At 43.3% G+C, this 27,154-nt stretch overlaps 1 protein-coding gene and 1 long non-coding RNA gene across 3 annotated transcripts in view; one reads left to right on the plus strand and one right to left on the minus strand.

The window, feature by feature from the left end:
• The window catches only part of HMGA2 (high mobility group AT-hook 2), a 119,945-nt gene that overhangs the window by 69,992 nt on the left and 22,799 nt on the right, over positions 1 to 27,154 (minus strand). The gene's annotated exons all lie outside the window — the stretch shown is intronic.
• Positions 140 to 7,041, plus strand: LOC311584061. 2 transcript variants are annotated; one of them, XR_014774774.1, is made up of 5 exons: positions 140 to 581; positions 3,476 to 3,738; positions 3,953 to 4,084; positions 4,195 to 4,265; positions 5,837 to 7,041. It is a non-coding gene; the product is annotated as an uncharacterized lncRNA (long non-coding RNA). The 2 variants fall into 2 exon arrangements; XR_014774775.1 differs by having other exon boundaries at positions 3,513 to 3,738; positions 5,933 to 7,041.

Genomic DNA, 27,154 nt, shown 5'->3' on the forward strand with positions numbered 1-27,154 from the left:
ACCAGCCTTGCCAGGGGCTGCCTCGAGCCATGTCTGTGCCAAGGGAAAACGGTGCAATCGCAAAGGGGTAGAGAGGGAGAGTAGCTATACTCTTCCCCAACACAAGCTGCAAGACAGGGTCCTAGGATCACCAGGGCCCCTTCTCCAACACTCGCAATGTGCAGGAGTGGGGGGGGGGATGTGGAGGGAGTTCCCTTTCCTTCCCTCCGCCACCCCCTCTCTCTCCCCTGGCCTAGGACAAGGCTGGGGCCTGGACAGTTCCAGTCATAACTGGATCTTTCCACTGCTTAGCAGCACACCAGAGGATTGGTGGGAGTGGTGCTTTGTTTTGTTTTGCTACTATTAAGCAAGACTGCTTCCTAATCCTTTAAATGTTTTTTAGCCAAGTGTTATTTACATATCCTGGCCAGCAAGCACGTGATTAACCCGGGACATTGCGGGGAGAGAAGGCGAAGGGAATGCTGACACTGCTGTGTCATTCAGGAGGCACAAACAACATCTGCACTGAGGAACAGGACAGCTGTCTCTTGCCCCAACAGAACACAAAGTGGAGAGACACTCTGGGACAAGAAGCTGCGGAGGTAGGTTTGAAGAGGCTAGCAGTGCTTTTATGAGTCCTCCTTTTCCCTCAGGATAGAAGGGTGCCCACGGAACCTCCAACATTGGTGCGCTGCCTTATTAGTTCCAAGGCAGAGACTAGGTGCTTTCCCAGACTCCCAGAGCAACCATCAGACAAGCCATGTTTGAATGGACCGTATGGAAATGGCCAGACGTAAGAGCATGCCTTTAAGTGAATGCTGTCCATCAGTATTTACGGGGTGACTTTATGTGACAAGTTCATACCTAGCATCAGCGTCCCTCTTTCACTTCATGGACCCAGTTATGATGAATAGCACTTCTCAAAAATGTAACTAATGAGCCCACCATAAAGTTAATGGATCCCGACCTACTGGGTTTGTTTTTAAAGTAAAAGAAACCTTAGTCTCAAGATCCAGATCCAGAGTCTTAAAACAGTGTGTGTGTGTGTGTGTGTGTGTGTGTCCTATTTCTGGCCAACTCTTCCATACAGCCATGGCTGACACCCTATTCAAGATATGGATCCTCTTTAATATACATATTATTATTATTATTATTATTATTATTATTATTATTATTATTATTATTATTATTAGACATGGATCCTCTTTAATATACATATTATTATCTTTAATGCCCAGGGACCATATTGGGCACTCTTATTTTCCCCGTCTAGTTCTAAGATGAAATATTTGAACCTGAGACTCTAATGATACTGTGACGCCTTTCAACCTTTAAATGCCAAGGGCAGCACAGGCCCTCACTGCACAAAAATACTAACGAAATCTTCTTTACAACGTTTTCCTAGCTCTGCCAGAGAAAGGCAAGCAAAATAAAACAAACAACAGCAAAAGCAAAGGAAAACTACAGCAGGAAGTTTTAGGAGTGAGACGAGGGGGCAGCGATACAGGACCACGGGCAGAGGTTTTAGTAATTTGCTCTGAACCAAACTGCTCTGAAATTGATCAGATTCTCCCCTGATATTTCTCTGCAGTGATCAAGAGTGACAATCAAAGCTCCCTGAATGGATTTCAGGATGTGTGAGGGGCACCTCCCAGCTTTAGCTGTCTACATTTTTTTTTTTTTTTGTAACCACTTGCATACTTTTGGTCAACCACTGTAAAATAAACAGTCCTTCCCAAATGTTTTTGTTGTCTTTGACAGCGCAGCAGTAATTCACTTGGAATGCTGAGGAACAGAATTATACTTAATGCTGCTGCAAGGCTGGCTTTTTATGACTTCTAGTCATTGAATTGCTTTTACATGAAGAGATGCCAGACTGAAGAGACCTTGGAGATGTGTTGAACTAACATCTTCGCTCTGTGCTCCCATCAATGTACGAAAGTGTGTACATGTGTGTGTGGACGTGCACGTGTGTATAAACACATTTACATGCATGCTTAACATATATCTGAAGTAACACTCCTCTAGAGCATTTACTGGTTTTTGTCCTGGGACTTTCATTTAAAACTTGAGAAGTGTAGCTTCCAAATCACGACAATTTTTATCCATGCAAATGAAGGTTTAAATTCATATTTATTCCTGCTTAGGAAATCTTGGAGGGAAGCATGTCCCCACACATTTTATGCTTACTAAGTTAATGCTCTCCGCCCATTTCCTCTATCCACGTACATACTAAAAATGTATAGAAAATTGATATATATGATAAGATATATGTGATATATCAGATATAAGATAGATGTGATATATATCAAACACAATACAGTTTATTCAAAAGAATTTGACTTTCTTTGGAGTTGGGGGATTATTGGTATAGATGTATAGAACAGAATAAACTATACTCTTCTGTCAGGAATGAAACGGTAAGAAATAACCTAAGAAACCCCACAGCCTCTGTGCATGCCTACACAGGATGTCTGCAGAGGATAGCATTTGAAAGGAGAGCTTAGAGTCTGGATGGTTTATGCACTTGAATCTTGCAGTCTGTACAACATGATTGGAGCTTTTAGCTTCTGGCTGGTATGGGGGAAAAAAATCTTGCATTGAATTTAAGTGCAGAGACCAGGAGTTTATCAGGCAAGCCGCTGTCACACCTGCATTCTTTGAAAGTGATTCACCCTAAATGCCTGGGCTGGCTTTGGGCTTCTCCAGCAGAGAGCAGTGAAACACTGTTAATAAACCGACTTCTGGAAACCACAGAAGATTGCAAGCTAGGGGGACCGCCAAAGTAGAACTGGCAAGTCCATCAGACTCACAAAGAAACTGCATTTACAGATTTAGAACATAGATGTTCACAAAAAAATGTTCTGATGCACTGGAATTATTTACACCATTGCATATATTTAGGCAGTTAAAAATTAATTTCACTTGGAAATAAGGTAGATAATTCAAAGGAAAAGGAATGTCTTCCAAAAGTGGCTTTGGCCTGCATTCAGCATCATCTTAATGCCTTAATCCCTGGAAGCCAGGCACCTACTTTTGAAGTTCTTCCTGCATCCTTTGCTGACAGCCCAATAAAGGCTTGGGGAATGGAAAAGCAGTTTACGCGTACAGAGTCGGAGACCAACAGTGTTGCAAAGATCCGTTTCTGCAAGGCTGAAGACAGTTTTGAATGACTAGAATTCAAGTGAGGTTCACAGCCAGAGGCATGACAGGTGCATGCAGGTGGAGCTACTTTTAAACACAAAAGGACACACACTACCCAAACACCTCACTGCTAAGTGTGTGGGAAGGGGGGCGCGCCAGGTTGAGGGAGTAGTGGGGGTAGTGTAGATAGGGTCCTTCTTCCAATCAACAACCCCCATGACAGAATATTAGTGAGAGGAACGGTTGTGCCTCACTGCTTTTTAACAAAAACCTGCATTTTTACAAAGGGAAATATGAGTCTCTCCAGTTCCATGATGTGGTGCATGTTGATTAGATCTTTTACTTTTCTTAGGTGCAGAGGAATATAACCTATTTTTTTTTTTCCTAAGAGAAGAGATCAGAGAAAAGATCTAAAAACCCAGCTGGATCATCTACTTTACTGAAGTGGGAGATAACACCAGAAATAAACCCTACACAAACTTCTGGCCAGTAGATGGATGAGTACCTATGCCAAAACCGTTTCCTCCTTGCCTTCAAAGCAGTGGACTCAAGTGCCAGCCTCTGCATGCAGGCTGCCAAAATACGAAGTGAAACACAGGGCGCTACACATCAAAGGTGAGAGGGCAATGTGGCGCTGTGCCCAAAAAGCACACTGTACAGTAGAGTGAACTGTTCGCAGAGACGCGCCAACTCACATCAAAAGTTACAGCACGCGTCTTACTTAGTCTTTCCCAGTGATCCGGTGTCATTTGGACTTGCTTTGCCAGCGCTCCTTGGCGGTTCTATCTGCTGGTCTTAAAGAAAACCACTCCCTCTTTATCCTTCTCAGAGTCCTCTGTGGAAAACCTCCCAGCAAAAAGAAAGCTCTCCAGAGGGTGGACAAAGCTTCAGCAGGCTACCAGTACGGGGACAGAGACTCAAAGAGGGAGTTTCAAGAGACAGGAGCACTCCTATGTCCCAGGTCAGCATTTGTCTCTTGCCTTTTCCAGGGGGGGGGGGCGGTGTTCAGAAAGCCTGCCTTTAACTAACTCTCTCCCCCAACCCACTTTTTTTCTCTCTCTCTCTTATCAGTTCAAACAAGAACAATGAATTCCTCAGGCCCACAAGAATGTGACAAGGTGTCAACAAAGGCAACCAGGAAGGTGATCTATGGCCCAAGCAGCTCCCATAAATCACTTTGTAGCCGGGACTACAAAGAAAAAGGCAGGCACCCGGACATAACTCAGACTTTGAGGCCCTCACACTCACCCTGTTCCAGTTGTCCTTGAAAAGGTTCACCTGTACACACACACACACACACACACACACACACACACACACACACACACACATCCCCAACCTACTGTGGCAAATACTGCACAGACATGGTAGGATACTATATAATTTAATGTGCTTTAGGGACGCATGCTCATTTGGCTTTCCTTTTCTAAAGGCTGCCTGGAGAGCTCTATTTGAAACTTTAGTTTAGAAGTTTACAAATGGCAAAAGCATTTGTTCTCAGGTAACAACGTGATTTTAAGAGACTTTGGACTTCAGTGGTGAAAATTATTTTAAGGTGTCATAAATCATAATCCAGGGTCAAGAGAACTTCGAGTTCCAGGCTAGCCTGGGCTACATGGCAAAGCCAGGAAAAGCATGAGTTCTGAGCTAACCTGGGCTACATACATGTCTCAACCAACTAAGACCATTCCGAAATAGAAACTATTCTGACTGCATTATGGTGACATAAAGTGAAGTTGAAAATTACTAATTTAGAATCCCTTTTGAGGATCACAGGACATGGGTTACTTTTAAAAAAATGATGTGTTGTTTCATATGTGCAAGAATGAGGAGCGAAGTGGCACCGTTCATCACGGTCTCATGCACAGTGACCTACAGGAAAATGCTAAAAACCAACGGAGAAGTTTAATGCCCATGTCTTAATATATTGAGCGCTGCACTGTGATTTGTGAAGGAGTATGCTATCTACATTTTGAGTGTAAAAACTTTGGAAATATTTAAATGCAAGTGACACTCTAATTTCATAGCAACTTGGACTCCATTCTGCAGAAGCCATGACACAGAATTCCCATTATAAGTACCTTACATGTGCAGTAGGGTGGACCACAACAGCCAGGTAAACTATTTGTAAGCAGATATACCTATGACAAACTGAATTATTGCCACTACATCCATATATAACACGTTTAGAAGAGAAATAGATTTTCCAAAGAAACCATTTTCTAAAACAAAACAAAACTAACAGCAACGAAAGGCAATAACAAGAGATAAAGTCCCTTCCTAGTTTCCACAGAGAGGGAGGCCAGAATCAGACAGATCAGATCAATATAGAAAAAGGTTCTATTTCTTCCCTCCAAATTCTTTTTATTTTGGATATTCTAAAATTAATATTCTAAAACCAGCTGGAGAAGCAGAGCTGAGCTCCTTGCTCCTTGCTAAGCTTACTTATTCTCTAATGACTATTAAAGAAAAATAGTTCAAAGAAAAGAGGAAATAGAAGGGAAAGTAAGCGTGTGCACAGAATTAGCACTTCAGACTGCTGGCCAATAGCTGTCTTAATATGAAAAACAACAAATGAAACATGAAAGCTTCTATGAAGGGTTATGAGTTGTATTCAACGGTCTTTGAACTAAGGGACCAATGGCTATTATAATTTGCAATTTCTAGTACATGTAAATAAATCACCTGAAAATAGCATCATTTATTCACTCAGGGTCAAAACTACTCCAATAGTGAGATAACCTGGTTATAAGCATCATTAACACAGCCCGAGATGGATATAGTACGCCACTGTGGATATGTCTTCTAGGGTGAGAATAGAGGGCTGAAGATCCAGTCTGGGACCACATCGAAGGAATTGTTTCTTGTACAAACTACTACATGCTACTTAGCATGTGAAATCCTTTGTACGTTTCCACACTTCTAACTTAAAAACAAAGCCGACTACGGCTCCAGTGCTAAGCTACACAGTGGGCCCAAAACTTTATTACTATAGGAAAAGCATCTTTCTGGTGGATGAAGGGAGATTAAAAACCTATGAGCACGTGTGACTCTGTGAGAGCCTAATATTTATGCAGTGGAAAAAAAAATGTAGAAAAGCCTCTTCCACAATGTGCTCTGTTTCCTTGAAATGACATTACAAACTGGAAAGGGAAAAGAAGATGCTCGGGCCAACGGTTCAAATGCTGCCCATACTTTCAAGAATCCCTTGAGGAGATGTTAGCCTTCATATTGTCATGTGAAGATTCAGAGAAACGGGCACGTTAGAACCACAGTTGTCTATAATTTTACACATAAAGAAAAAATACCGTTCTCAGTTTTCAGGGAGCCTTGAGAGTGAATCTGGACAGCCCCACATTTAGTGCATCTGCTCAGAGGACCCACAGCGCCTGCACTCCACTCCCGTGAAGATGGCTTCAGCACCTGTGGGCGTCTTGTGCCTCTTTCTGGAAAAGACAACTAAAACAACTTCTAGAAGGAACCACCTCCCCATTGGTGACCTTGGACTTGTGGCGTGAATGTGATTTGTTCCCATAAGATGATTAAAATTTCCCATGTGCTTTGATGTCCTCAGAGACCTAGCTATGCACTTTTATTTCCTTCAGCGTAACCAACAATGTGTTCAACTAAATAATAGATTGTATAGCTTTAAGTATGCATTTTACATGTGCATTAACCTTACATATTATTTAGCCTTGTTGTTGAAATATACTTACTGATTTTTATTTTAAATGCAAAAGAAAATGCTTTGGCTTTGTAGAAACTAAATGGAATGTGTGAAAATGTGCAGGGTGAATTCTTACATTCCTGATGGCCTTCTCGTTTCACAAGGATAGGCACCATATGTTAAGCCCTATTTATATCCTGCATGGTAATCATCTAATAAAGTAATCTGTCATTATTGTTATTGTATAAGCATGGCCAGATACCACAAGCAAGACTTGGAAATGTGTCCCTGTACCCTCATCTTCACGGTTGGATTTGCAATGACTATTTACTAATGATGGATGCTACAAAATAAAACCCAAAGTAACGTGGTAGTCATCACATAAGCATATGTGGATATTTAGGGCTATAGAAGATGCATTATACATTACATGCATTATACCTTATATGTATGTGCATAATTTTTATGTCCAATAAGGTACTAACTTTCTACCAAGTTATCTATTTTTTAAAGATTAGTTTGTTTGTTTATTTATTTATTTATTTATTTATTATGAACACAGTGCTCTGCCTTCATGTATGCCTGCACGCCAGAAGAAGGCATCAGATCACATTATAGATGGTTGTGAGCCACCATGTGGTTGTTGGGAATTGAACTCATGACCTCTGGAAGAGGTCAGTCAGTGCTCTTAACCTCTGAGCCATCTCTCCAGCCTTAAGTTATCTACTTTTTCTATGGGAAGTTAAACTTATCTCAATAAATGTGATTCATTATCAGTGATACTGAAAGTTTCCTCTTCCCAATAATGATTACCATCCTCCAAGATGAAAAGCACACCTGATGTAACTACTGGTATCTATAACTAACCTGACTCAAAGCCACAAAGAGAAGATACTGAGAGGAAATGGGGCTTTTTTTTGTCGGTAGTTGTGTTGTGATGTGTCCACGGTGCCATTCATTCCTAATGTGCCTGGCGCCAGAATCCGCAGGGCTCCTGGTGTAGACACGGACACCCATAACTTGGACACATTCATGTGTCAGATGATTTTTATGATGAACACTGTGCTCTGCACTCCAAACTTAATGATCTATGAGACATGCAGAAAAAGTGCATCAGTGAACAATCGCAGCACGTTGTGACATGTGCTATGCTTCAGGTACATGTCAACTGCCTTGATGGCCAAGATGAAGGAGCGATGCGATTCGGAAAGGGGACGGCCATATTGGAACTTGTTTTGGGGAGATGTATTGGGATTTGTTCTGATGGGGGGGGGAAGGGTAAAGAAAAGACAACATGACTACAAGTGTGAAGGAGCCGATGTGAGATGGAAAAAGACAAAACCAAAGTGTTCTTTATGAATAAGGAAGTAATGGCTGCTGCTGGTGGGCGACAGACCCAGAGCCCTATCAACATAAAATGTTATCCCTTGGGAGCATAGTAGCCATTGAAAAATTTTGCCAGGAGAAAGAAATAGGGTTCTGTTTCGACAATAACACTTGAGTAAATCGGGGTAGGCTGGGCAGACAAGACGAGAGTCAGCACAGCGGGACAGTGAGGACAGTGAGGAAGCAGTGTGTGGATGGAGGAAGAGGAAGAGGAAGCTGCAGACATGTGGTCCAAGGCAGACCTCGGAGGAATGAGCAAGATGCCCCCTGAGTGCTGGAAACAGGATGAGTCAAAGGGGCATCGGTGGAAGAGGACGCTGTCCAAGCCGGAGCACAGACATGGAGATGCAAGTAGGAGCTAAAATACAGGGCGTGTGGAGCTAACTCAGAGCGGACATGTGGAAGGAAAACTAGAGCGGGTCTGCCTCAGAAATGGAGATGAGCAAAGGACACAGGGCAGCCAGGGTGGGAGGAGCAAGGAAGACACAGGAATTAAACTTTCGTTCTGGGATCTAAGGTGTGAAAATGTGAAACGGGGACGCTCGATGCGTGTGTTGAGCATTTCAGAACAGACACCAGCAGAGGACTGTGGAGCGCTGTTGCCTTTTCAGTCTGGGGTGACAAGAAGCCTCATTTAAACTGTCTCTGAAGGACAAAGAGTAGAGTCTGGCATCAAAGACACAAAGAGGTAACTGGTATTTTCCATTAGTGCTTGTTACCCCGCTGCTGTGATGCAATGCCTCCAACCTAGGAAGGGCAGGGTGTGCTGGCTCCTCTTGCTGTCCCCAAACCCCGCACACTGAGGAGTGTCCTGGCGCTACACTGCAAGTGCGTGATGCCATCGAGCAATCAGTGGGTCGGTGAGACCTGCGCAGCTCAAACAGGAAAGTTTAAGTATGCCGTTAATATCAAAAGTTGCTTCTCTATTCCTGAGCCTTCCAGGGCATGGGGGGGGGGGCACTGAACTCAATTCATGTGGTGGTCTTAACGTACCCCAGCAGCCCAGTTGACATAGCTCCACACAGGCTACGACCACCAGAGTGCAGTCTAGAAAAAGAATGTGCCCTCTCACCTAAAGGGAAAGCCATGCTTTCAGAATCCCCATAGGAGAAGGAAGATGGTGATGGAGAAAACATTACGTCATTACCTTCTAGCTTTGAGAATTTAGACACGGGAAATGCTCAGAATTCTCCAGAGAAGGGGAAAAAATAATAGCTGGCGGCAAAGCCAAAGGTCGCTCGCTTCTATTAATGAACTTAAATTCATTTTCCATTCACACACCAGAGGAAGGAATCCATTTAAACGGATTAGGAGGCCCAGGAAGAGACACCAGGGCAGGTGTTGGCGAACAAGGTCTGCTGTCAGATAGTAAATATTTTAGGCTATGTTAGCTAGATGGTCTTTGTGACAGGTACCATCCTGTCACCACAGACAAAGGGCTGCCACCAGCACTGTGTGCACAAGCAGTGGTTGGGCCAGAACACATTTTTGTCAGCGCGGGAACGCACAACATTTCCATGCAGCAAAGTGCTAGTTTTTATTGTGTTTTTTCTTCAATCCTTCGCGAACACAAAAGTCTGCTTTACAAACGCGTATTTTGGGAGGTTGGGAAGACAGGGCTTTGCTCTGCTGCAGATTGTCTCCATGCACATACCCGTGGCCTTGTGATGTAGCCGGGCTGCACCGAGCCCTACGAGCACATTTTAAAAACAGACTTCTAAAGCACAAAACTGGTATAGCCAATAGTCGTGCCCCTCGGGTCACTAGATTATGGCTGATGATGCAGGCTGCTGTGTTCACAGTTCCTCTAAGCCAATTCAGATTGCATTGGTCACTCCCTTGCTTAGAATCTCTGATGGTTTCTCCTTTGCCACAATGCGCGATCCCCAGAGGCACAGCATGCCTGTGTCTTCCTGACTTGTTACTGTCTGCTTTTGGAGGCTTACTTTCGACACCCACCCCTATGCTGTGGTCCCCAATTCACACTATCCAAACCAAACGCGCAGCTCTTGCTTGGACACGCCCTGAACTTTCCCGCCTCCACTGATCCAGTGCTAGTCTGACACGGCGTGGAAGGAAGGCCTTCTCTGTGAAATTCCTCTACAAGCTTGCCCACTAGAATCCCTTGGTGCTCCGCTGAAGCACCATGCGCCTCCTCTGCATGAAGCCTTCCATGTATCACGTGGTTGGAATAAGAGTCGCATAGATCACAGTTTATGGCTTGCCTCTTGACACATAAATTAAATAATCACTTTATAGGACTCGGACAAGGATTACATAATAAGGCAAGACAGTGTTAATAAAGCCCACCATGATGTTTGAAATATAGCTGGAGTTCAACAGAAACAGAGGCCTCATTTTACCTACCCCTAAACTATAAATCCTTGTGCTAAAAAGCCATGTTTGCTTTGCTTGCACAGAACTTATAATGACCTGCATGTACCTGTTACATCCTTAATAAACATTTCTTAAATATAAATTGAATATTAAGTACTATATCTTCTTTAAAAAACCAAAATCTATGTTTTTAATTCTAAAGCTAAGTGTAAGAGGAGCTAAAACCCATGATTCCTTTGACTTTCTAGTTGAGTTGTCTGTATGGCGAAAAAAAAATCACGGACTGTGAGTCTCATGAACCCAGGACCAGGAGTCAGTTTGATTACTGTCTAGCTTGTGTATATGTATAAGTCACTTAAATTTTCTGATATTCTGTTTCTTCTTTTATAAAACCATCAATAAAAATGTCTTAAAGGCACATTATAGACTACTACAAGACTTCTTTCTATCTGGTAGGATTTTGGTACATATAGACTGAGAATATTAAGAGGGCCAATTTATATTGCCAGCACTGGGAGAGAATGCTCAAAATAGCACGAGCCTGAATGAAATGAAAATTGTATTCCTCCATTACTTTATAAGTGTAGAAAGAAGGCACCAAATCTCTAGGTCTTTCCTGTGGGAAAAAGCATGGCAAGTGAAGGTGTTTCCCTGCAGGCTCTGAGGGTTGATCCAATGGACGATAATCAACACTAGACAACATCCTCTTGAGCATCGAACCTTAGCAAACAGCAAGAGCAAACATGAGCTATGATTTCAGAGCTGACTGGAAATCCATGCAGCTAGCAGGAGGGGCTTTAGGAGTCCACCCAGCTCTTGAGTAAGATCCCTGAAGTGTACTAAGAGATCTTTCATGTTCTAGTCATGACTGTCATCTCTCTGAGTCAATGACCTACCATCTTCCCTCTCCAGTTTTGACTATGAAGGTGCAGGGTGACGGTGATGGGAATGGTACTCCCCTATATTGAATGATGTGGCCCAAGTTGTCTTACACACACACACACACACACACACACACACACACACACACACACACAAAATTAATCACAACCTAGTGTTGAATGGAGTGAGTTGAATCCTTGGAAAACTGCCCCTACCTACAGTCTCACCAAGTTCTCTCTCTGAGTATTTTTCAGAAATAGGTTTTGCCTCAGTGATCAAAGAGATGTAGGAGTTTAGGAAAGCCAATCTCTTAAAGCACACAGTACAAAAAAACCAATGGAATTCCATTAGCCTTGCACAAATGCCTATGCGCTGTCAACTTGCAGTGCCAGGGAAGTCATGACAATGCCTATATTTTGTCACAGTTCTTAATCTAGTTTCCACCTCAAAATGTCATGGTTCTGTTTTTATATCAAGAGTACAACTAACAGCCATGTGTGGTAGCCACACTCATAAGCTCAGCTCTGAAAGCCAAAGTTTGGGTGGTCACAAGTTCAAGGCCAGCCTAGGTAAAATTATGACAGATTTGTTTTTACTTGAAGATCAAAACAAAACGGAGTTAATAACCAATAAAGGATGCTAGCCACTGAACTGACAACTTACTAAAATTGAGATGAGCATTCTTACTGAGTCTAGTGGGGATTTCAGAGCAAGCGTTTGGCAGAAATAAATAGGTCCTAGGTTACTCTGACATCTCATTGTTGACTGTTTAACTTATCCTTTGAGATGATCCGAACTGGAGAACTCAGGAGAAGAAAGAAATGATCTCTATAGTATCTAGAAAAATAAACTCTCATTTTCACTTTTTCTCTATCACTAAGGTAAATGATGCTTTGGGCCCAAAGGGTATATAGCTCTGCGCCTCAGTTACCTCTTTCCAGTTTCATGTTCAGACACCACTGGGAAGTAACTTGACCCCTCTTGGATCTTCGCTGGACAGCTGCCAGGAACGAGACTCAGCTTTCTTTCTCCCTATGCACTGAAAAACCATCTACCACTCAGAGAAACTCTGACATGTTCTGAACTCAAAGGACAAACGAAATTGGTATTTTTTTTTTAATCTGAAGGCGAAACAAAGGGGTCAGAAACAGGATCCTGCAAGATCAGGCACTTATCTGTGCTTTTTGGGGGAAAAAGGAGGCTCCAGGCTTACAAAACTCAGCCATCTACCCACTAGTCTTTCCTCCGGGGACTTGACTGATACAAGAGATTCTTGCGTTTCCAGTAGCATTCAGCAAAATTTACCCCCTTTCTTTGTGCGGCCAACTACAGGAGGTGACTTGGTATCTGCCCCTTCTCGGATGCAAAGGCTCCTTTGTGAGCAGTGTAGGAAGATAGAAGCAAAGTTGTGTCTTTTTAGCAACGTGGTACACAAGCCTAGCCATTCATGCTCTTGTTGAGCTCTGCTGTGGACACAGTCTAACAAGGAAAAAAAAAAAAAAAAGGAACCGCAGGACCATATGAGGCAGAGAGACTGTGTGCCAGCTCTTGAGGGCCCCTTTGTTTACAATATATTGAGTAATATCTTTTTCATTTTTCTTCGGAACCGCATGCAAACTTCCTATTCTCCAGCCATCCTTACAGAGTCAACTAGTGGCTCTCGCCTTGACTCTGTCCCCACAGCACTTACGTTCTCCACGGTTGCACTACTTGAACTTGGCAGCAGTGTTCTCTGGCTGGTTCGTGTGTTCTGGGTCCAGCGGTTTGTCAGTATCTTGAGGGTGGGGCTTCCGCCTTCTCCGTTCTCCCGTCTTTTGTACAGTCATTACTTCCGTAGCTTAGGCACTGTAAACACACGCTCAGGGAAGTCTTGCCGGCCAATTCGGAGGACTCCTGCTCAGAGGCCTCTCCACCTGCCTCCTGCCTCTCTCCCTCACAGACTCAATTCCTAGATGGTCCCCTTCCTAACAAGGCATGTGTTGCCCTTGTGTCTATCCAAAAGCAAAGATGTTCACGGCTGAGCAAACTGCGAGTAAAGAGCTCCTCAGTGCTACAGTGGCTTTGACCTCTTCTGGTCACAGAAACAGGGCAGCTCCATGTCATTGGCTACATTCAGAAATATCAGTTAACGAGAAGGGCAGAGCCTGAATCTGTAGAGAGTTAACTCTCGTTTTCTTTCTACTTCTTTCCATGCAAACTGTTTTCTCTATGTTGCGCAGAATTTAGAAACCAAAGAACCAACCAGAACTCCCATCCTCTTCCTCATCCCTCTCTAACTCACCCCAGAAACAATCTGTGTCCAATCGGTGGAGAGCACACAATGGCATGTTGGTACGCATTGGCTACATCTCAGCTACGTGTGTGTTATTTTGCGAATCATCACGACTGAAAAGAAATATGGCTGCTTGCATTAATATAGACTTGGAATACTGCCTAAAATTTGTGGTGAGGAACATGAGGTGGGAGAGGTGAAGAAAGATAATAATTATCTCATTTTTTAAAAAACTTCAAATAGGTACACAAACATCACAGAGAGAACAGATATAACCCGGAGCGTATCCTCAGGTGATTTTTAGTAAATATATGCTAAATTACTAGAGGACTTTACATATAGTGTAAAAGCTCGGTCTCATGATATCAGAAATATATTAATGTGTAAATGAGCTAGTGAACATAAAATGTATCAAGATATTTCTAGTCATGGGCCAATAAAATTAAGAACTAGAGATCATATAATTTCATGCTGCAGTTTATTCTGACTGCACTGTGACCCAAAGGTAAGCCTACCACGCATGCTAAATGGAAGCACAAGAGAGAATTTGTAGTATGCTCTTGGAGAAAGAGGATTATAGCAACACCGCAACATTAATACTGGTCATGAATTCAAACCATTTCCCTACTGTATTAAATATTCTCTGCGTTAAGAAAAACTCACTACTGTTTTCTTGTTAGTCATAATTCTGTTTCTGGCTGTGTGGTTTTTATCTGTATAACACTACTCAATTAAATTGACAGCTGGACCAAGAATTACTGACTTGGCTGCTATGTGGCATTCTGCAAACGTCTCAAAGCCCCTTACTTACGTCTGCCTTTCCTGAATAGTACTTACCTTCTCTCTGGGGTGTCATATGAATTAGGAGTCCAGGAGCCCACAGCACCTAAGCCTGGTTAGTAAGTTGGGAGCTAGGAGATACAATGGAAGGGGGCCCTATGGTATACTACGGATACCTTAGATATTAGGGTTCCTACATGGCATATTCATCCATCACCAGTAGCAGAGAATCCCTCGTGCAGCTTGGACCCAAACACGGTCATAAATGTTTACTGCACATGCATAATGCTCTAGAAGTGCTTAGAGATGGCAGAGCCCCACTGTGGGGAACTATTTGTTTCCTTGGCCACATTTGCATCGACTGCTATCTGTCTAGAGAAGTAAAGGTCTTATTTTCTGCAAAAAAAAAAAAAAACAAAACCCCGGTTTTGCAGAACTGAGTGGGGTGCCTTTCCTAGATTGCTAAAATAGGGCCCCGAGTTCAGTTTCTGTGGCAAGCCAACTCACCTAGAAATACTACAGTTCACGGAAGGTTTAAACTGGCCCTCATACCACCTGCTCCGTGCAGAGTTCAGAACCCATTGGAGTCGGGGAAAAGAGCCCTGCAGGAAGTCATGGAGACTGGCAGGGCACACAGCCTCACAGTCCTAATCTTTACCTGTTCGTGTGAAAACCTTCCAGGTCCTTTCTTCTGAACGAATCCCAAATTACAACTGACTTTTCTTAACAGCTGATCCGTGCAAAGGAAGTTTCAAATACATAACTATTTGAAGTCCAATGTTCCTTGAAGTCAGAGCGGTTAGTTTAAACACACTCAGGACATGTTACTCCTCCTCACAGATGCTCACTCCATACTGCAAGGAGGAAGGTGCGGACGACATGGGAGACCGAGGCTTGCACTTGTGCCCTGTTTTGGCTTAATGACTTTAGTAAACCAACAGAAACACTCCATCCCATAAAGATAATTGCACAACAAAACTTTATCTTTTCCAGATGGCAAATGGGATGTCACTAACTGTGACTTAATGATCTGGCCCCCACAGGACTCTCTCCAGGTTCGTTTGCCGGTTTAGCCGGGTTGCCGACTCATACGATCAACCTCAATAGGGAGCCTGGCCTCAACTGCTGATGAAAGTAAGAACCAAGCCACCGTCATGAGCTGGGCACGGATGGGGAGGGCATGGACAGTGAGGTCACCGCGGAACATGGTGGCCCTCATCAGTGGCAACCTGCAAGCTTCCTCATCTCCTCCGCATTCGTGGTACCTTTCCTCTCCACGGTCTACTTGCTTTTGTTCTCAACAGTCTCCTGGGATCTCTACCCTCAACCACAGCTTTGGCTCTTCCCCTAGTGACCCCAGGTTTTAAATCTTCATCTTGGCTCCTTCCCCTAAGCTCCATGGATATGCAGCTGGTATGTGAGTGTTGACCTAACACTCCATGTCTATTATTTTTCTACAGGATTGTAGCCCCTTAGTTAAGGACTAGGTGTAATATCTTTGCCATACGTTTAGTACAGATGTTTCCCTTATTTTTTTCTCAACCTTCCAGATTTCTAACAGCTAGTTTCCTTTGTGTATACATCATACCTATTAATTTAAAATAGTATTTTCAAAATTTTCAAAAATTTTCACTTTTTCTTTTTACAGCATAAATCTACATGTTTGCTGTGAAATTCTGCAAATAGAAAATTAAACCCAATGCATTATTTGTGTTAATACTCCTTAAATTTTGAAATCGTGTATTGTGGAGCTGGGAAAATGCTTGTGTATAAGCTGATTCTTTTTCAAAACCTATGCTGGCATGTTAGTTTTTAAAGTATGGTTTATTCAGAGAAAAAGTCGCATATTTCTTTACTGTTTTTACTCTTTAAGATCTTGGTTACTAGAGAGATGGCTTAGGGGTTAAGAGCACTTGCTGTTCTTTCAGAGGGCCCAGGTTCGATTCCCAGCACCCGCTGGCTGGCTCACAACTACATGTAATTCCAGTTCCAGGGGCTGTGACACTCTCTTCTAGCAGTCACACATGTAGTACACAGATAAAATGCCCATACACATAAAATAAATATTAAAAATCACAACAGATACACAGGATGCTTAAATCATATAGATAGATATACACATGGATGGTACATAGATAGATACTAAATACAGTATTTTGAAAAAAAATGTATTTTCACAGTGAGCTACATACATAGAGCAATGAACAAAATACAATAACTATGTCCACATTACAAGATTGCCAGATGGGAGCTCTGTTTTCGCCACTATGGCCAGCAAATATTCTTTTCTGTAAACGCCCCCTTTCCTCTACTCAGTCACTGACTAATGAATTGCTGAAAACGACGCATCTCCTCCCAGTTCTGCCGCCATGTTACTAACACTCCATCCTCCACAGCTTCATCTTAAGCCTGCGCTCTTGAGCAACGCCTAAGCGCAAAGCCTATATCTCTGTCTTTAAAGAGTGTGCTTCTGCCAGGCATGGTGGCACACGCCCTTAATCCTAGCACTCGGGAGGCAGAGGCAGGTGCATCACTGTGAGTTCGAGGCCAGCCTGGTCTACAAAGCATGTCCAGGACAGCCAAGGCTAACTCAGAGAGACCCTGTCTCAAAACAAAAACAAAACAAATCAAAACAACAACAACAAAAGAAAGAAAGAAAGAAAGAAAGAAAGAAAGAAAGAAAGAAGGAAGGAAAGTTTGTTTCTAACATCTGCTGCAAACGAGTGGCATTAGTGTCACTTACATTTCAGCCTCTAAGTGTTAGGAGCCAGGAGATACAGCCACTAGCAACACAACACTGCAGAACTACAGTGTTAAGACCTTCAATTGCATGGTTTTAAGAAGTTGTTTTGGGGGGCTAGAGAGATGGCTCAGAGGTTAAGAGTGTTGGCTGCCCTTCCTAATGTGCTGAGTTCAATTCCCAGCAACCACATGGTGGCTCACAACCATCTATGAGATCTGGTGCCCTCTTCTGGCCTGCAGGTGTACATGCAGGCAGAATACTGTATACATACTAAATAAATAATTTAAAAAAAAAGGTCATGTTTGTGAGATTGGAGTAGCCCAGTACATTCTTTCCTCTTCTATTCAACAAATGTATATGAAGTAGCTACTGTTTACCTAGATAGTAAACACACACACACACACACACACACACACACACACACACACACACACACACCCTCTATTCACAGAAGGCATCAAATACAAAATATGATCCAAAATAATCATTACAGCAGAAGACTGGTAATGCCACGGGCAAGGCATTAGTGTGCATCCCTGCCTCTTCTATAAGGCTGCCCACCACTGACTAAGGGAATCAGAACCATTTGTAGATGAACTGAAAACACCACTTATGCACTCACATTAGAAAAATGTGTGCTGGCCAATGGTGAGCAAAAATGGATCTCTGTGAGTTGGAGGCCAGCCTGGTCTACGAGCGAGACCTAGGATAGCTATGGTCACACAGAGAAACCCTGTTTCAGAAAAAAAACAAAACAAAAACAAAACAAAACAAAAGAAAAGAAAGAAAGAAAGCAAAGAAAGAGAAAACCTTTTTGTGGTGAAATGGGTGATTTTGATGGGTGCTTGTCCTGGAGGCTGAGGCTGACAGGGGACAGAGAGGAGGGACAGGGGCTTCAGCCTGAGCACACAGCTTCACCTGCATTTCTTTTGGTGCAACCTGTGCACTGTGACTTTTTATTTTCAAGTCTTCCAAAAGGTGCAGCCTGTAGTTGATGCTTGATAAATGTCGAGCCACTGACGGATAAAAGGGTTTAAAATGGTCTCCAGCATCACAGCTAGGCAATGCCATTCCCATTTCTCCTTAAGACCAAGGGGACCAATATTCTAGAGCTGTCAAGATCTCCCCTCTATGGCCATAATGAATATTTCTAGAGAGTCCTTTAGTAATCTAGCCTCAAATGACTTGGCCCGTGGTGGCTAATTACGTGGACAAAAACCCAGAGGAGCAGGAGGACAGTGTTCGGACTCTGGCCTGGGCCTCAGGTGGCTTTGCATTAAAGGGTCCCCCTCACCGCAATATTTAATATACTTTCTTTAACCCCTGGAATGTTGGATTGCTGGGCTGGATAACGCCCTTGTGGATCCAACATGTAAAGGATAAGCATAAGAATGCTGTTAAATATCAGGGAAAAGACGAAGAGGCTCGGAGAGATTATTGTGGGGTGGGTGTTGTGTTTTCCACCCTTTTCATTCATGGAGGACTTTGTTCTAGAAGAAAAACAATTACACACGCACGCACGCACGCACGCACGCACGCACGCACGCACGCACGCACAAATCTACCCAGAAAATAATGTCTTAGTCCCTTCATATGTGAAACCTAAATATTATTTGCAGAAGATAAGAGTAAATGGGCCACTGGGTACTATACTTTGAAAGCTCGGACAAAGGCAGGAATTACCAAACCAGACTGCTTGTTTGCTTTCCTAATTCCTTTCTTTCCTTCCTTCCTTCCTCTTTCTCTCTCTCCCTCTCTCTGTTCCCCCCCACTCCCTTCTCTTTCTTTCTTTCTCTTTGTGGGAAAGAATGACTGAGAACTATAAAATCAGTCATAAAATACATAGATCACTGGGGGATGAGTCAAATGACCTGACCTACACTTGTACACATATATACATACGCATCTCTCGAATTGGTACATACTATTGGACACGGCATCAAACCATAAAAATAACTCATATGTCTGCTATGTTTTTCCATTTTAAGCTTATAATAGCAATAACGACCTCAGCAAAAGACATTTCCTTGGAATTAATGGCTGGCTGGGAGGCAGAGCCAAGGGCCAACTGGTTCTTCCCAGCTGGTCATTAATCCCCAGGAAATGCCTGCACCTCCATCATTATTGCTAAAGCACCATTACAGAAAATTCTCACAGTTCCAGGGTATGGAAATCTGAGGCTATTTTGCAAGCCCACAGTATTCATGTGAGTTAATAGGCCACCACTGAGCACAGCGCACGTAATTATCAAGATGACAGAAGGGAAAATATTGTTCTCCTAGGCCTGTAAGATTATAGGAAATGGGACTAGCCTTATGGGAAGGGTATGGTTGAAGCTAAACCACATTAATTTAAAGGGAGATTTGAATCACATATATAAAACTTAGTGGTTGGGGGGGGGGAGAAAGGACAAGGCAATTTACTCCTATTACATAGTCTTAAAATATTTTTTAAAGATTCAAATTAAGGATATATATACAAATATATATTTCTTCCTAAGCTGATGCATAACATTAAAGAGAATAATTATGAGCACAAAGAATTGTATCTAACCAGTGAAATTTAAGGAAATGGATGTAGTTAAGAGTGGCGGGTGGGTAGGTAGGATTTCTTTACTTTTAATGCTTAGTAAATCCGTAGGCATTCACCATGAAATACTTGACGCAAGCATTTTGTTCTACACTTTCTGACTACAGAAGCAAGTAAACAGCCAACTGAAGTTCTGGCTTTTGTCTTAACTAGAGGCTTCACATATGCAAGCAAGTGAGAAAGAGACTTGAAAACCAATACACATACTCCTGGTGCTCCGTGCTATTGTATTTAGATATCTTTTTTTTTCCCCCTTGAAAAATGCATAAGTTTACGAGCTTCACTGAAAATGGGAATTAGATGCTTTCAAGTCTATTTGCTCCCTACTTTTAAAACTGGACCCAGGAAATGGCTCAAAAGAAAAAATTAATCCAAAAATCACACTCCAAACAGCCTATAAATTTTCCCAGTGTGTACTTATAACACACTACAAACGTTGGCCACGATGCTCTAGGTTTAATGAATCCCCTTGAACATTTCCTCATGTGTTAGCGATACCTGCCTTATTCTACAATGAGCTTGAAGCCAAGCAGGGCTGTTACAGATTAAATCGCTTCCCCAAAAAGATGTGTTGACGTTCCAAGCCGTTTTACATCGACAGGGATGAAGCCTTATTCAGAAATAGGGTCTCTGTACAATGCAGTCAAGTTAGGCTGTGGTTAACCTCTCTACAGTGACACATTCCTGAAGGACATCGTGTGGCAACATATTGCAGAGTCATGTGTCTAGAAGCCAAGAAGCATTCATGACAGTGGGTGACCCCAAGGGCTGAGGAAAGGGCGTGGAAATGATTCTCAACTAGAAACTTCTAGAGCATGATGCCTCACACCTGTAATCCCAGCACTTGGGGGGCTCCAAAGGGGGAAGCACTGCCAATTCAGGTGAGATCTCTTTTGAAACAGGAGGGGGGGAAGGGGGGAGTATGGGGGACAGAAACAGGCATTCACAGAGAGAGAGAGAGAGAGAGAGAGAGAGAGAGAGAGAGAGAGAGAGAGAGAGAGAGAGAGAGTGCTAGACTGGCTTCTGGGAGAGCAAGATGACCCTGTAAATACCCAGATGTACAATTTCTACTTCCCAGAAAGGTGAGAGAGGAAGTTTCTACTGTGCGAAGGCATCCAGGCATGTGGTACTTTGTTACATCAACCCTCAGAAAACCTTATACAGGATTGGGGGCGGGGTGGGGAGCAGGAGAGCCAGGGCGCCAACACCACTAATGGAAAACCAAGGAAAGTCGGGCCAGCAGATGAAGCCGTTTGTTAGAGGGAAAAGCAATGGATTGGAAGTCAGGAAACCTGGTTCCTGTCGGGATAACGAGGCTTGTGACCTGGAGCTGGACCAATAATTGCCCTCTGCTTAGGTTTTGTCACCTGCGGAACATGAAAGGCTGGGACTCCATACGCTACAGAGCAAATCCAGGCTTACTTGTATCTGGGGAGACTGAGCACCAATCACAACAAAACATATGAATGCTTTCACAGTCCGGGGTTTGGCACCATGTGGGCCTCAGTGACAGACGGCAGGACACAGGAACACAGCTGCATTTTTATCTGCCACTAGCCATATCCATAGCAGCAGTCTGCACACATTGACATGAGCAAGGTAAGAGCCAAAGAAGCCACTATGGAAATAACAGTGTCCTGTTCTGGCACTCCCTTGTAATTTTTGTTATTTATGATGTTGGTTTTGCTTTTGTTTTCCCCTATAATTCTAAGATTCTCTGAAACTGTTTCTGGCTAGTTTAAAAGCGAGCTTTTATTTAAGTAAGATAAAAACAAAATAGTCCATCACTTGTAATTAAGAAATATTTTCTTTTAAAGTGCCAGTAGGAAATGTATTAGCCCAAAGAGAGGGAAGTCACTCTTGTAGGACACTACAGAGTGGGGACTTAGGTTCCAAAAGGGGGGGGGCCCAAATGCTACAAGATATTCTCTAAAAGGCCCCTGTAGCAGTCACTTTTATAGTTGGCTCATTGGTCATTATATTCAAATATAATCACTGTCATCTAGCTAACTATGGAGATCCCAGATGCGACCATTTGTGAATCCAGTTTTTCTCAAAGTAGAGATACTTAGCCAGAGACAGGCTTTCACTGGGTTTTGCTCTTTCTTTCTTTCTTTGTGTATCTCTCTCTCTCTGTCTCTCTCTCTCTCTGTGTCTCTCTCTCTCTGTGTCTCTGTCTCTCTCTGTCTCTCTGTCTCTGTCTCTGTCTCTCTCTCTGTCTCTCTGTCTCTCTGTCTCTCTGTCTCTGTCTCTCTCTGTGTCTCTGTCTCTGTCTCTGTCTCTGTCTCTCTCTCTCTCTCTCTGTGTGTGTGTGTGTATGTGTGCGCGCGCGCGCGCATGCTATCTAGTGTGGGTATTCCTAACACTGTCACAGCAGTGAGGTTTTTACTGCATGCAGTCCATGCTAGAGAATGGGATAGATGATCAAAGTACAATTAACAAAATAGCTTGCCCAATGAATATCTGCTTTCGTAGACATATAAAAAAAACTACATAAAACAAATAACTTCTGGCTTAATTTTTATTTATTTATATATTTGTTTATTTTGTGTTCAGGGATGGAAGTCAAACCCAAGGCTATGTACATGCTATGCACATGTTTAACTTTGGGACTGCATCCCCAGCTTGTAGTTCTGAAGGGGACTAAATGTATTTACCCACAACTTCAGGACTCTGAAGACATATTTGAAAACATCTCAAAAGACAAACCGGGACTCAGGAACACTAGGCAAGGTGTGTGGGGCCTCAGGGAAGGCAAGTGTGCTGCACTCCTATACCAGGCCCCCTTCTTGGCCTCTCAAATTGGCAGAACTCTTCATGCGATAAAGTCCAGGCAAGGCAGAAGCTGTGTGCCAAGCCCGCCTGTGACTCTGCAATGGGCTAGCCAGCTATTCATAACAAACGGAGCTGCGAGAGCACCCGTACAGCCGAAGGCTGGAAACAGGCAGGATCCACCTGCCGAGGTGTCTACAAGCAGCCATGTTCTGGTATATTTAAAAGATACATGATGCATCTCAAGCAACTGTCTTAAAACATAATACTTCTGATGATAGATTTCTAAACCTATGTGTGATTAAAAACTGTTTATGACATAATCAGTTATTAAACATAATTATACATAAAACTGGGGACTCAGAGTGTGACCCTGGGTTAACAGCAGCAGCCTTGTTGAGCTAGTGTGACTACAGTCTATATGGGCTAGAGCATTGTTCAGTAGTAGTCGAGGCTTTGAGCTGATCCCTAGTGCTGGAAAGAAAACTAGGAAAGAGAAAAAAGCCACCAGTGAAGGGAACTAGACAAATATAAAAGTCATTTCTTACAATGGCATAGGAGTGAGTCTCTAGTTAGCTCAGGAAGACAAGATTAATCCGGTTGGATCTTGGAGTAAAGAGAGAGGAGGAAGAAAGGGCAAGAAAACCATTTGATTTTAACAAATATACATGGGTGAAATTATCAGAAGATGCTCTTCTAACCCCATGCTTTCCTCAGCTAGGAACTGGGAGAAATGTCAAGGGATATTCTGCTGGTTTTTGTGGGGTGTCGGCAGTGGATAAAACAAACAATTCAGGCAAAACATGGGGTGACTCAGGAATGATACCCCATCAGCTACTTTTCATAAAAAAAAAAGCATTTCGAGCTGCCATGATATTGTACCTAGCTTAGAAACGCTGCCCTAAGTTACAATTCATTCATCCTGACAAAAACTGAATTAAGATCCTTGAACTCAAGTCAGCCCAGTTACAAAGCCAGGATGATGACCTTTCCTGGGCTGACTGACTGGACCACATCCACACACGTTTGTCCCCAGCTTTCTCTGTGAATTTCAGTCAGGGAACCTAAGGCTCTGGGGAGCTGGCGGGGGTGGGGGTGGGGGTGCCGTTCTCAGATTTGAATGTTTCTCCTTCAGCTCCCAAAAGAGACAGAAAAACAACTCAATTTATTGAGTGTTCACTATGTGCCAAGCAGTATGCATTGAATTGCTCAGAGCAGGAAGGGTGGGCCCCATGTGTGGTGAGGATGCAGGCTCAGGCCCCAGACATAGCATCACCCTACCACCCTGCCTGCTCCGAATCGCTGGCTTGGGAGGCCAGAAACAATTAAGTGATTCAATGTCTAAGGTCATGGGCAACCATGGAGAAAAGACCTCAGAAGAGCAGCCCTTGTGAGTGACTCTCTCAAGGACAGCCGCCCCATGATAACGGTTCTCCTAGGATATGGGAGCGTGCAGAGCATCTTCAGGGACACTGGACCACTGGACACTATGTAGCATACCCAAACGTGTATATGTTCAGGGTCATAGTTAATGTGAAACGAAACTAAGTTGAACAACAAAACCAAAGACACACATAGAGGAAGGAGGCTTGTTTTGTGAGCCCTGGCAGTATATTTAATCGATTTAAAATGGAAAAGCAATCGCGCATGTAGATAACTCCTTGAGCACTAGGATGCTCGCTTTCTTTGCTCCCCAATTTCAGTCTGTGTGCTTCAGGTGAAGGGGTCAGCTTTACCTCTTTTTTTTTTTTTTTCCTGATCAGGCTGGCCTCGAACTCACAGAGATGCACCTGCCTCTGCCTCCCAAAAGCTGGGATTAAAGGCGAGCGCCGCCACCACCCAGCTACTGCTCGTCTTCTCGTCAGCAGGCCAACCTCCTTTCCTAACCTTCCCACTTGAGTATACCTCTGCAAACACGGCTATACCTTTTGCTGTCTGGAGTCCCTATAATTGCGTGGCCACTATCACTCTAAACAACCCTTAGTGGGCCAAGCGAAGTTGCCTTCCACTTCCCGTAAGCTCCAATCGCATGTTCTGTTAGACCTTGACAGTTGGTGAAACTCTTCAAGCCTTCCTCTGCGTGTCCAGCCTTCATCTCTCTACCTCTTTGCTCTCGCTTACGTCACTTGGCTCTTTCTAAACATTACCCAACTCCACATACAAATAACACCTCCAATGTCAGGACTTTAACCTTCCAACAACAAAAACAGATGGAAGTGGACTAAGAATTAATACCTCATAAGTTCAATGGACGGGACTAAAGAGGTGGCTCGGCAGTTAAGAGCACTCACTGGCTGTTCTTGCAGAAGATCTGGGTTTGATTCCTAGCACCCACATGGTGGCGCACAACTCCAGCTCCGGGGGATCTGATGCCCTCTGCTGGCCTCTGCAGGTACCAGGCTCACAAGTGGTACACAGAGAGAAGTACAGGCAAAACCCTCATACACACAAACCAAATACCCGAGTCTCCACTTCAGTTCCTGCTCTGAGTTCCTGCCTGGTCTCCCTGAATGATGGACCACAAGCTAGAAGATGAAAGAAACCCTTTTCTCCCTGAGTGATTTTGGTCATGATGTTTTATCACTGCAACAGAAAGCATAAGGAAGACCGCCACAGGAGAATTCCTCTTACTGTGATTCTGTATACACACCCTCTCAGTCTTCACAACTTGTGTGCACTGAGCCTTCTATTAACACATCAATGTGCACACTAGTTGTTCTATCATAGGTGCCAGAAAATTGTATGAGACAAATAGGCATAGCAGGAATTAATTCTTTCATTTCTAAGGACCCCTAAGGACCTTCTACAGTGCAAGTGGGCAACTGCCTGCTGTATCCGTTCATCCCTAGGGGAAGTGACATTTAAGAATGGTCCCAGCTGATCTCTATCAAAAGTAATGACTCAATAATCATGAAGGTTATTAGACAAGTGTGCCATTTTGTTGTTTCTAAAACTGCAGGTTTCAAATAGTTTTGTGCAGTTCACCCACTATCTACACAGATTCTACATTTTAACGTATACACACACACATATACACTCCCACAAGCTAGCACTGGAAGGCTAGTTAGTAAGTAAAAACAGTTTTCTGGCTTCGAAGACCTCCCCATGAAACACTGGTAGTAAGTCCAGTGCCTCCCTATGTTGATGTAAATTCTGCAGGGTACCCTTGGGAGAATTTTTAAAAAAGCATTATTGACCAATTACCCCGCCTCCCCCCTCCTCTTTTTTTAATTTCCATGCTAATAGTAACATTCAAGGGGAAGGGGAAGGGAACACAAACAGGGCATTCAAATGAGTTTCTGTCAACAGCGTGAGCAACTACCTTGGAAAACTAGTGAGGGTTAGACCACGAGCGAGCTCATCTATTTGAGGGATGAGCCAACACTGGGTCAAAAAAAAGTCCTCTCGAGGGACCATGCTCACATCCACCTTAAAAAGCAGGGTGTCATTTCCCAAGGGAAGAGACAGAGGTAGTGACATGAGGCAAAGTGTCAGAATCCCTTTGGGGCCTGTGAAGTGGAGGTCCCACCAATTTAAGAAGTGGCAAGGCATGAGCTGGCATGTGAACTATTTGGAGGCATTGTTTTAATGACTAGAGGCTGTATGCCTAAACTTAGTGTAATTTCTTTAAAAAAAAAAAAAAACACAAACTATCAGGTTTAAAAGAAAGCAAAAAGCCAAGGAATGAAATCTCAATCTAACATTCACTCCTGGAAAACAAATATTCAAAGAATTTGCTTTATAATATAAAGTTCATATACACTAAAGAAAGAGTGTAGTCTAGTCACTATATATTAGTCAGACACTGCTGTAGGCCTGAAATGGAGTTGATATCGGGAACTACAGTGCAACACATGCGTGCCTGTTGGACAGGCTTTTGCTGTAGTCTCACTTCCTTCTTCTAAACACCCCTTGGACAAGCTCTGCCTTGCACGCATGGGCCTGGGGGCTGGCAGCAATGCCTTGATGATGTGGCTATCTGAACCCATGCAGCCTAAGATAGTCTAAGCCACGCAGACTCCGCTCGGTGCTCTCCTGTCTCCAGTGCTAAGGGTCAGAAGCTAGGTATGCTGTGCCTCTGACCTGCAACAAACTCATTTTGAAACACAAAGGGTGTGTATCCAGACACACTCAAGTAGACAGTGACGCTTCCTTAAGACCCGATAACTTAAAATGTAACTCCATAAGCATAAACCACACGCAGCGAGCACAAGCAGTAACACTGAGATCAATCTGTATTGAAGGTTTTTTTGCCTACATACAATTATTGTGGCCTTTCTAACTCCGCTTTCCTTCCCCCATAGAGCTTGTCACAGACTGTTGATGCCCTACAGAGTGTGTTCCAGGACAGCCAGTGCTATACAGAAAAACCCTGTCTTCAAAAACACGAAAACAAAAACAAAAAATTATTACATGGCTAAAGGATGAAAGTTTTATAACTTTTAAACAACCAAATAAGACCTTTTTTTCAACATCAGAGGACAGCTGCATGCTGCCTGAATTTAGAGAACTGTTATTTCACAACCCGAATCTAGCATCGTAACAAATTCTGGGCAATTGTCTGAGTTTAAATACGGACAGAACGCCTTAGAGCAAGTGTGAT

The sequence above is a fragment of the Acomys minous genome (assembly GCF_964271855.1).
Source record: "Acomys minous genome assembly, chromosome: 15".
Classification (NCBI taxonomy): Eukaryota; Metazoa; Chordata; class Mammalia; order Rodentia; family Muridae; genus Acomys; species Acomys minous.